Source organism: Acomys minous (genome assembly GCF_964271855.1).
Source record: "Acomys minous genome assembly, chromosome: 6".
NCBI lineage: Eukaryota > Metazoa > Chordata > Mammalia > Rodentia > Muridae > Acomys > Acomys minous.
Genome location: NC_140487.1, coordinates 119,649,471 through 119,661,902, shown reverse-complemented (window position 1 = coordinate 119,661,902; position 12,432 = coordinate 119,649,471). Strand labels below are relative to the sequence as shown.

The following is a 12,432-nucleotide window of genomic DNA, read 5'->3' as shown; positions in this document are numbered from 1 at the left end:
TATCTGTATCATCTGCAATGCCTGGACCATCCTGTTATCACGGTATCTGTATCATCTGCAATGCCTGGACCATCCTGTTATCACGGTATCTGTATCATCTGCAATGCCTCCTAAGGTTTTTAAACAGTCAGACCCCTCCATGGGTGTGAGCAGTTGACTTTATTGGTTCCTTATGCACCGACGTATTTCCACTTCTGTTGCCATGACAAAACATCCTGAAAACAAGCAACTCAGGAGGAGATGAAGAGTTTCTTTGGCTTGTAGTCCCATCATTATGGGAAAGGCAGGGCAGGAACATGAAGTAGCCGGCCATATCCATACTCAAGAACACACACACACACACACACACACACACACACACACACACACACTCACTTACATGTGCACACAGAGACAGAGACAGACGAGAGAGACAGAGAGACACACACACGTGCACACAGAGACAGACAAGAGATAGAGAGAGAGATAGAGATAGAGATAGGGAGGGAGAGAGAGAGAGAGAGAGAGAGAGAGAGAGAGAGAGAGAGAGGTGTGCCTTGGCATGCTCAGGTTCCTCTTTGCCCTTGTATACGCATACACTCCAGGAATCCAGGTTCCTCTGTGTAGGAAACAGTGAACAGTCAAGCCAATCCCCTATAGATATATCCACAAGCAGAGTCTCTCACCGACCCTGGAGTGAGGTTGGAAACCAGCAACCCCCAGAAAACCTCCTGCTCCTTCCCCTATAGGTCTGGGTTACAGATGCACACGTGGCCTTGCCAAGCTTTCTAACGTGTGTGCCGGGAAATTCAAATTCAGAGCTTCATGTCTGCGTAGCAAATGCTCTTACCTACAAAGCCATCGCCTTCCCACTTTAAAATTTCCCAGAAAGGAAGGTAGGTGCCAACTTAGAGTATAAAAGTGGGAGGGAGTCAGGGCACAGGTGCCTGGAAGGAGAGGTTGCCGCAAGCCTCACTGCCCGTTGTTGTAGCCAAAGCTGCTCTGGATTAGGCCTCTCATATCTCAGCTGGAAGCTGCTAGTTTGGGCTTTGTCCTGCTCTTTCTGAACAGGGCTCGGATTTGTCCTCATGCTGCCACAGGCAGATGGAATCTGGGCAAGAGTTTTCAGGCACCAGAGGGTCCATATTTCATCTCAGGAGCAATGTGTGAAAACAGGAACACCCCCCCCCCCCATAAGACATTGTAAGGGTTAATTAAGCAAGGTCAGAAACATCAAGTGCTCTGAGCTTCCTGGCACAGAGGAAGCTGGATGGAAGTTGGGGGGCTGTCTCACCATTGTGTGCAGTCACACCTGTCTCTGAGAGCAGGGCTTCCCTGTGGAGGAAGGGTCTGCCTTCTCAGGGTGTTTTTAAAATGGGATGAATGCTTGCCTCTCGCATTGACCAAGTGAGGCTCTGGGTCCTTGATGGATAGATGTTTCACAGCTCACAGGGAAACTCTTTCCCATCTCCCTCTCCTGCCAGATGTTCATGTAGGTGATTCACCCACCAGATGTTTCTGTAGTCCTACAACATGTTTACAATGATCTGATTGTAGAGTTACTTTTTTTTTTTAATTGACTTTGCATGGAAGTTGTAAGGAACACACCTGCCTGCACTTCGAGGAAAGACCACATCTTGCTTTATTTAAGACCATCAGGACTTGTTCTCTTTTTAAAAAACACTTATCAAAGGCACACATCTGGTGGCACTGGAGTGAACGATCATAGTAATTCTTCATAAGATCACAAAGAAATCTACCCAATTCTTATTCGATATGCCAGTCTTAAAAATCGGGGGTCAACACCCTTCAACGCTGGCCCCAGATGAAGTCAGGCTGTGAGACGGAGGATCAGCCTCTGCTGGAGTCTCCTGTGATCGTCTAGTGCCCGACGAGGCCTGATTTTCCAAATAATATATTTTAGAACCCTGCTGGTAAGATTGAAGAAGTCTGACATTTCCAGATAGTCTCTGAGCTTGGTCTATAATGGTGGACTCCCTTTCTCAGTGGAGTTCTTTCTTCACCTGACCTGGGGAGCCCCAGATCTTGTAAGGAGCATCACATAGACCCCAGGGAAGATTGTAGGCCCAACCTGTTCAGCAAGCACCTGGCAATTCCTGGAATACCCCCCCCACACCCTATGCTAAGGAGATCCTAACCTTAAGCAAATGACCTTTCATCATATCTAGAAATTCTTCCCCCACACATAGGATAAGTACTGTTTTCCTTCTTTTGAGGGGACCCCATGATACTACATGTAAGTGAGATATTGTACCATTGCATGTAGATTAAGTATCCTGGCGCCTCTTGCCTGAGTGAATCGGACACAATCACCCACAAACCCCTCCCCACTGCCCAAAGGTTGATAAATTAAGGCTGACTGGCTTGTTCTCCTGTGCTCACTCCTTTCCTCCATGACCATGACCATCTGAGACGTCATTTACTCTGGGGAAGAGCTGCTGCTTAACACCTGGGGCTTGACTGCTGCTCAGGGCAGTATGGCAGCTATGGTGGAGCTGCCCTGGCAGCTGCTGAAACCTGCTCCATCACCGCCAGCTTGGTGAAGCACCACGGGACCTGCGTCTTGCCGGACCTGCCTGCCGGCTGGTTTCAAACACCTGCCTGCTCTCTCTCTCCCATGCTTAACACAGCAGTTTGACTGTAGCACTTTTGATATCATCAGTGGCTTGTGGAATTCCTGAGTCTCCTCTACCATCTGATACCAGCGATTTCATCCTAAAAGAGCTAGCTAATTGTAACACTTGGTGGAAAACTCATTTTCTATCCTCCCTACCCCCATGAGACTGGGAACCTTGCCTAGTGCACAGGTATCCTCCATAAAGCACACTAGCCATTCCTGAGAGAGAAACAGGACCTTTGACCTTGAGGTCTCTCTGTTCTCATCTGGAAGCAGGCAGTGCCTGGACCGGCCCCACCAAATACAGGGACCCAAGATCACCAGCTAGATGCTAGATGCTGAACAACATGTATTGTAATTATTGCATGCTTAATTGCATCTTTACTGTTAAGGTGACAAAAGGGGAAACGGCAGCAAGTGTCACAAAAGAGAGCTTTGGGCTAGCAGAGATCAGCATCCTGACTTGTGGTACCCAGGCCTATCCCGGGTCATCATCTGCATGGGCCTTCCCCTCAGATGGTTGAAGACGATGCCTACATTCTTTTGTCTACATTTGAGCCTTTGTTTCTCAGAACTCGCAGCTCTGAATATTTTACAAAGCTTTTACTTCGTAGTGTGGCTTTAAGTTTCCTCATCAGGAGCTGGGGAGCTAGCGCAGTAGGTAAAGGGCTTGTGCAACATCAGAGTGTGGGATTAGGTGCCATCACCCACACAGAAGGCCAGGTGTGCGGCTGCATGACAGAAGCAGGTAGATACCAGCAGGTACTGTACAGCTAGCCTAACTGAACTGGGAAGTTTCAGGTTTATCGAGAGGCTTTCTTGAAAAATAAGATGCAGAAATAATTGAATAAGACAGATGAATTCCACTGGCACAAGGGAGTGCCCCTGTGTACACACACACACACACACACACACACACACACACACACACCTCCTTATTAGCCTGGTAGCAACTCTGTTTTTTAATTTTTCCCCTAAATAGCACATTCAAATGAAACAAATAGAACCCTGTGAGCTATATTTTTAAATATGCTAGATTTTTTTGAGTATATAGTAACCAAACTGAGATTTGGTCTAGGTCTTATGCGCAGTGGTCAGTGTCTATGTCCCACCACACAGAGCAAAGAAGCTCAGCAGTGAAAATCTACTTAAATTTAATTTATATTGTACTAGGTTACAAAAAGCAATTTTCTCGATGGTATATAATGTACTCTGAGCATATCCTTCTATCTTTCTGTTCCCCCCAGATATCCCCTTTGTTCCCCTAGGCAGGTTCATTTCTACTTTCCTGTGATCTATACATATATGATTTTATGTATCTGTAAAGTCCAGGACCCACAGATGGGAGATAACATGAGCTATTTGTCTTTCCCAGACTGTCTTAATTTGTTTAATGGGATTATTTCCAGTTGCATCCATCTTTCTGCAAATGATTTATTCTTCCTTATGACTGAAAACAATTCTACTGTGTATATATACCACATTTTTATTTCATTTGCTATTTTTCTGTTGAAGTACACCTAAGTTTAGAGAGGAAACAATCACATAAAAACAACATTAACGACAACAAACCCAGCCCAGAAGCACCCAGCGATTTCACCTGCTTGGTTATTTCCTCGGTAGCAACAGGAAGTTGGCCCCCAGGACCCAGACACTGCTAAGCATGATGTAATCGAATTCTAATCCCCCAGTCATAGAAGAATCAAAGCCAGAGAATGATGGCAACCATGAAGTCTTTGGAACAAAATGTCCAAGAAGACAATGAATGGCGTTGCTCTGTTTCCACCGTGCCACACTCACACGACACGGTCATCGCACAGCAGCCTTGCTCTGCGTCGGTCGAATGGGAGCGCTCCTCCCATGATGAGCCTGGATTGTGTGGCCACCACCAAGTGTTGGTGCCTCATTCTGAAAAATCCTCTCCAGAGGCTCCAGTCTCTGATTTGAGCTGACAACAGACTCTCTGGACGTTTCCGGTTACCGTGATGTTGGCTGGAGTTGTCAGGACCTTTCACCAGCCTGGGATTAGTCTAGTGACATAGTATTTGGATGTGACACCTTTAACCCAAGGGTGATATTCAAAGTGGCACTCTCTGACGCCTCAGGAGGAAACAGGATGCGGGGGGAGCGGCTGCTGCCCTCAGTTACGCCACCTCAGGGGGCTCAGCTGATCGGTCTTTGTGGACCTCCGTGCCTTGCATATCTAGGGCAGATCAGTTTGGCTGAAGGCACAGGCTCTTTATTTGTGTCACCGTCCTGTGAGCAGTACAGCGGCTATTCACGTAGCATTCAGGTTGCGTTATGTGCTGTGACACTGAGATGACTTGGGTCAGAGACTGTGTGAAGGTTGTGCGACAGACCATGCCACATCGCATATGGGAGGAAGTTGAACATCCAAGAATTTTAGGACCCATGGGGCAGAGGAAGGCTCCTGAAGTGGACCCCCATGAGTGTTGCGGGACAACTGTTTCGTAGCTGCTTTAAGTGATTTTTGTCTCAACTCTTTCCTCTTTCTCTCACTTTTTCCAGATGGGCTCTCCTGTACCCCAAAGTAGTCTAAAACTTGCTATGCTAGCAGGGGGTAACCTGAACTTTCTATCATCCTACCTCTACCTCTTTGAGTACTGGGAAGACAGGGGTGCCCCAGCAGGCCTGGTTTGTGCCAGAAAAATAAACTCAGGACTTAGTTCATGCGAGGCAAGCGCTCTACCAACTGAGCTGTGGCCCCTTCAGATCTGCGTAAGATGACTCTGCCGCCCTCCCACTCCTTTGCTCCTGTTTGCCCCATTAAGGACGACCCCCACAAGGACTCAGCAGCATTATCAGGAGAACAAGTCTTGGCACCCTGTTGTGACAATGTCCTGTAATTGTTATCAGGATGCAGGATTTGCTGTTCAGCCTGGGACATGCTGGCACAGAGTCTTTGGAGAAAAAGTGTCAAGGCCACCCCACACTACATACAGTGCAGGGGCACCAGCGTGAAATGTCATCCTCCTGAGTGATGTGGGTAGTGGGAAGATGTCTCAGTTGGCCCCGTGCATGTAGCATATATATGAGGTCCCGAGTTTAATACCCAGTGCCATGTGAAAGAGGAGAGCGATGGTATGCACCTGTAATCCCAGCACTGGGGAGGCAGAGATAGAAAGGCCCCTTCCCCCCACAACCCCTGCTCACTTGGCCGGCAGTCGAGCAGAATTGATGTGGTCTAGGTTCCGTGAGAGACCCTGCTGTAAAAAAATAAATAAAATGGAGAACAACTGAGGAAGACCCCTGATGTTGACTTCTGAACTCCACATCCACATGTACCTGCATGTACATGTGTGTACACATGAATACATGCATATACACAAGAAAGAAAACATGAGTGTCTGGTAAGATGGGCAGATATGAAGGGAGACCATGTACCCGGTTGAGCAGGGTCCCAGTTGAGGAAGGGCATATGCCTCCAAGCTGAGATGAAGGTGATTCCACTAGAGTCTGAGTGGGTGCATGCCGAAGACCCAGAGTGAGAGACTGACCCCAAACTTTGGCCCGTGATCAAGTCAGGCTCATAGCTTGAAGGCTAAGAATTTATTTTTTCAAATTGTGTGTGTATGCATGTGTGTGCATGTTAGCAAACACATGTGCATGTGAGTGTCTGTCGAGGCCGAAAGAGGGTGTTATATCTCCTGAATGCAGTTACAAATGATTATGAGCTGCCCCATATGGATGCTGAGAATTGTACTCTGGTCCTCTTCAAGAGCAGCAATGCCTCTTAACTGCCGAGCCATCTCTCAAGCCCCTAAGGATGTTTGCTAAAATGCTTAAGTGGTTGGGGGAGGGAGGAATCAAAAGGAAGGAGGTGTCTGTGTCCACACAGATTCTGAAAGGACCAGGATGTTGCCACTGGATGAAAAAGGACATCTTGGAGAAAAAAATCTAAGCAGGTGAGAAAGAGGGGTATCTGTTTAGAATAATGAGTATCTGTCCAATTTAATAAGATCACACTGAGGGAATGATGCTACCCTAAGCTGAAGAGCATGGGTCACGGATGCCTTCTTTGGTTGAGAGAGAATGTACGCTCCATCATCTGGGCACTCAAGCCATTTCGTCCGTGATGAAATCCCAGTCACTTGTTATGATTTTACAATGAGCCAGCCCTCTCTCTCCTGGCTGGAAGGAGGTTTTTATTGCTTCGAGTCTTGCAATTTCACTCTTGCTAATATTGATTTTACCATAATCTCTTTTGCCTTTTTTTTTTTAACACTCCTCAAGTCATTTCTTGATTTGGACAAAATTCACATTTTAAAGCAGTTTGAAGATATGAAAACCAACCTTTGGGAAAATGTATTATGATAATTATATTTTCCTACTGGTTGCCAACATTATGTGTGTGTGCCAACAGAGGGAAAATGTGATTTGAAGCCTGGAGACTTTGTTCTCTCTTTCATCTTCTTTTGGCTTATAGCATGCCACAGCTCAACTCAGGAATGTCCCCCAAAGGCCCAAGCGTTAACAGCTTGGTCCACAGCTCGGTGCTATAGGAATGTGATGGGACCTTTGAGAGATAGGACCTCCGGAGAGGTCTTTAGGTCATTGGAGGTGCTTTGGAAGGGGATTCTGGGACTGAGAGTTCTCTTTGCTTTTTGTGTTTCAACCATGAAGTGAGTGAGTTTTCTCTGCCACCCGCTCTGGTCAGAATGAATTGACTCCCACAGACTCAGAAGCAATGGAACCAGCCAACTGGGACAGTGAGTCTACAACACCTCTCTATAAGTGGATTCTCAGGTCTTTGTTACAGTAACAGAAAGCTGACCAATACATACAGAATCCTACAGAAGACAAGGATGCTCCAAAGGGTCTTGTCTTCCGGGAAGCAGGTTTAATGCGGCCATAAAAAGAAGGCCCACAATTTCCTCTTCTGAGTAAAATTTATTGCCTGAAATTAATAATGTATTTCCAGGAGGTCAACGTTCCTTCTACGTGCCAGAGATGGAGTCAGGTCTACAGACAGGTATATTTTTTTCCCAAGCTCCAACAGCTTTTCAGTGGGGCAATGAGAATTTGAGTCTGATTCTTCTGATTCTAGGGCTTGGTGATCTCTCTCCATCACACCAGGACCTTGGGGACTTCTTGAGAAGCACGCCACAAGACCAGAGACCCCAGGGCATTAGAGGGCTGGACCACAAGCTTCCAAGGGACTCTCCTGTCTCTGCCTCCGATCTCACTAGGGTTACTGTGCTAGGGTTACTGACGCGTGCCACCTAGTGTGACTTTCACGGCATGGATTCTGGGGCTCTGAGTTCAGGTGGTCAGGCTTGCATGGCTTCCCCCAGCTAAGGCATCTTCTGACCCCTTGCTGTTCAATTTCATTCTTAGTTACCTATAAAGGATTGAGCGCCCCCAAATACATGTGTATACACATCCACTTTCTGACTTAAGCTTGAATTCAGAAAGTAGCTGGAAGAACATTTGTGATCTCGGCGGCAGGCATTTCTGCTTTCCAGGAAAGGCAGGAGGCAGCCGACATTAGCTACATGCATACTGTATGTATGCATTTGATCTGCACCATGACCCTGTGTCTTCTTGTAGGCTTGGGGGATGGCTCCCAAGAGTATCATGCAAGGTGTAACTTGTAAGCCCTGTCCATCTGACCACAGAGAATATGCATTATGTCTGGAGGAGCTGTTAGGTTCGCTGTAGCTCTTGCCTTCTTGACCATAGTCTTTCGTTGTGCCCAAACACCAGTTTCCTCCTACAACACATAGAAGATGCTCTGTGAAGGCTTTCCACTGCGGGAGAAATCATCGGTATTTGTTTTCATGCTTCAAGTTTAAAACTGAGCAGGATTTATCATCTACCAGAGCTGTTGGTCCTGGGGACATTGGTGCTGGGCACCTTTCCCAAGACTGCTCAGAGGCCGCCTGCGGTTGCTAAGCTCTGGTTACCTGGATTCTGGGCATCAGCCAGGAGGATGGTCTTTATAGTAATCAGCCAATGTCTGTGGAGAGCCCAGAGCAGGCTCAGGTTGGAATTCATTGTGCGAATTAACTGGATCTTAGGAGTGTTCTACCGATTGCGTTGTACCTCCAGTGCACAGACGAGGAAACAGAGGCACCAAGTTCAAGGAGATCTCATCTCTGGCTAACATTAGTTGTCTTTTAAAAATTGATGTATGTGTGCATTGGTGTGTGTGTGTGTGTGTGTATGTGTTAATGTGTGCATGTTAGTGTGTGTGTGTGTGTGTGTGTGCAGGTGTATGTGCACATGCGTGTTGGAGAGAGGCCAGAGCACAGTCCACTTTTGTTAAGATTTAGTCATTTCTATTCTATTTTATGCAAAAGAGTCTTTTGCATGCATGTATGTAAGTGTGCCCAAGTCCTCCTGGAGGCCAGAAGAGGGCACCAGGTCCCCTGGAACTGAGTTAAAGACAGTTGTGGGTAGCCATGTGGATGCTGGGATCAGAACCTGGGTCTTCTGCATGAGCAGTATATGCTCATAACTGCTGGGCCATCTCTTCATCCCCATCTTGTTTTTAGAGATGGGATCTTTCATTGGCCTGGGATGCACTGAGCAAGCTGTGCTTGCTGGCCAGCAAACCTCAGGGTTTCATCTATTGTCACAGGTGCCCCGTGCCTGCTGTTTTGCTTGGGTTCTGGGTATCAGACTCAGGCCCCGAGGAGCTAAGTGCTTTTCTGACCAAGCCACCCTCCTAGCACTCATTCTTGCAGTCTCAGGAAATGTGTTCGCCTTTTATCACATTAGTCATTTAGAAACAAAGATGTTTTCTTACATGATGATTAGCCCAAATACCAAACAAAAACAAACAAACTACCTAAAAACCCCACTAATAAAGTGTCTCTAAACAAAATTGAGCATGTCTGATTAAAACCTATTTTGATACTTATGGTAGAAGAATTATTTTTTAAATACCAAAATAGGATGTTTTTAGACTAACTGCGGAGTTGGGAAAGGGCTCAATGCCTCATGCAGATGAACGCCTTATGAGCAGTTTTCCGTAAGGATTTTCAAACCAGACAGGTTTCATTTTGAGCACTGTTGCAAGATGCTTCTAGAAGGGATGAAATCCCACCCATGGGAAGGGCTTGAGTAGGCGTTCTATCTCTTCCCCTACCTATTTTTTGTACATACACACGCATACACACACACATACACACACACACCACACACACACACAGAGCCTCTTGCTTCACGTAGCTGCCTTTAACGCAGGCCTCCTGCATGCTTATTCTACATTAGAGGAGCAAAGAGGGATTCTGCTTCAGTGCAGGTCAGTTTGTCCCAATTGATGAATTCAGAGTTAAGAACTAAAATAAATAAAATTTAAAAAGATTTATTTTATTTATCTGTTTGTGTGTGTGTAAGTGTGACTGCCACACATGTGTGGGCACTCATGCAGGGCAGAAAAGGAGGTCAGATCCCCTGGAGCTAAAGTTACAGATGGTTGTGAGCCACACAGTGGGGGTGCTGGGAACCTATCTCAAGTCCTCTCAAGAATCATTAAACATTCTAGTGCTCTTTTTTTTTTTTCTTCCGAGGCAGGGTTTCTTTGTGTGACCTTGACTATCCCAGACTTCCTTTGTAGACCAGGCTGGCCTCAAACTCACAGCAATCCACCTGCCTTTGTCTCCCCAAGTGTTAGGATTATAGGTATGCACCACTACACCTGGTGCTCTTAACTGCGGATCCACCACCAGTTGAATGAATTGACATCAGGATAAAATGATGCAAAGTTTTTCTTCTGTACCATTTACTGACATGCAAAGCAGAGACACAAATGCCCAGAGAGCAACTATTAACCTCTAGGTGCAAACCTAACCATAAGCCTTTGGGGAAACATTGCGGAGCTAACAATAATAGCCAAATGTGACTGTCCTGGCAGTTTGCACATGTGTGGCATTTCATTCTTCCCAACTCCTTTCTTATACAGAATTAATTAGTATTGGCTAACAAAAGGTCAGAAGAAACTTAATTCATGTTTTCAGACTTACTGCTTAGAAATTCATTGCATAATTTAACATGGTTTTAAAATCCATATTGGATGCTTGAAAAGAAAATACCACATTCCCCAAATATTTGTTACTGCCATGTACATGGTGTGTTGGCTTAATGCTAATCGTGTCTTCTAATGGCTTCCTGCCACTTTTTCAGAATACTAGATAACATCTTACATAAATAGTGTGCTTTTGAATGCCTCGTTTGGCCCAGCAAATTGCCCTTTGTTTGGTATCAGCAAAAGAAAATGCCATTGGTTAGAGTACACTGCTTTATTGGTTAAGATTTATTTTATTTTGAATTATGTATGTATGTGTGACTCTCCACATGGGTTTGTGCATGTGAGTGCAGTGCCCACAAATGACAGAAGAGGGCATCAGATACATTGGACCTGGGTTTTTGGAGGTTATATGTGCTGGGAAAGGAACTCAGTTCCTCTCAAGAACGATATGTGCTCTTAAGGGCTGAGCTGTCTCCCCATCCCTAGATAAAAGAATACATCCTATTTTATTTTTGCCTGATCTGACTTCATTAACTGTGGCGTAGGTTGACTTCACAGCCATTCTACTTTAGTGACTTGGTGCACCAATTCTCTGAGTGTTAAGTGTCAGTGTGAGTACTTGGTGTAGGCCTGTGGCTATGTCACCCTGGTTCTTTTGGCTATAGCTCAGAGATATGATTGGCTAGTCTGCAGCCGCCGAAAAAGGAAGTGAGTTGAATTTGCATCATTTGGGATCCTCCAGGGACACCCCAGGGACTATTGCTGAGAGTGTATATCTTAGGGGTCCTTTACTGCAATGAAGCACCATGGCCAAAAAGCAAGTTGGAGAGGAAAGGTTTATTCAGTTTACACTTCTATATTGCTGTTCGTCACCGAGGAAAGTCAGGACAGGAACTCAAACAGGGCAGGAACTCAAAGGCCATGGAGGGGTGCCTCGTACTGGCTTGCTCTCCATGGCTTGCACAGCCTGCTTTCTTATAGAACCCAGTACCACTAGCTCAGGGATGGCACCACCCACAATGGTCTGGACCCTCCAACACTGATCACTAGTTAAGAAAATACCTTACAGCTGGATCTCACGAGGCTATTTCCTCAACTGAGGCTCCTTCAGTTCTGATGACCCTATCTTATGTCACGTTGACACAAAGCCAGCCAGTATAGTATATTATTCATGGGTCTTTGAATTATAAGCATAACTTAACCTGTTTAAGAAAAGAGTTATTGGCTTATTTATGTAGATGTCTGGAGAGGCAGATCAGGAATCAGGTATGACTGTCTTCGGTGACTCAACACTGTCTCCAGGGCTAGGCTCTCTTTGCTGTGCCAACTCATCATGGGCAAGCTCTCCATAGTGAAGGCTACAGATAGTTAAGGCTTCTGACATCCCCACAAAACACAACTCCAGCAAATTAGGACTTCCGACAACACCCAGATTTAAGGCTTGCTTATCTACCTGGGACTGTAGGGTACTGATTGACCTCATTGGTTCATAAGCTCATTGGTGTGTTCAAGGGGAATATGGTCAGCTCACCTGGATCAAATTGCCTGAGAGCTGGATGTTCCTTGGGAGGAAAGTGAATGTGTAAAAGGATATTGTTAAAAGTTAGAGGAAGACATTGCCAGGTTTGGGAAACAATGATAAACTCTCCCTGGATCATTAGAATTTGGGGTCTGATCCTCAGTGTATCCTAGGTATCCCCGCCAGTCCCAGTAGCTCCCTTCTCTTTTGCTGACATAGCTATTATTTCTAAGTATTCATGGGATGTTTCCTCACTGAGGTGGGCTCAGCTCAGAGTGAACCGAGCACAAGCCTTTACCA

The 12,432-nt window shown here is 45.9% G+C and overlaps 1 protein-coding gene across 1 annotated transcript in view; it reads left to right on the top strand.

The window, feature by feature from the left end:
- The window catches only part of KAZN (kazrin, periplakin interacting protein), a 977,721-nt gene that overhangs the window by 87,424 nt on the left and 877,865 nt on the right, over nucleotides 1-12,432 (top strand). The gene's annotated exons all lie outside the window — the stretch shown is intronic.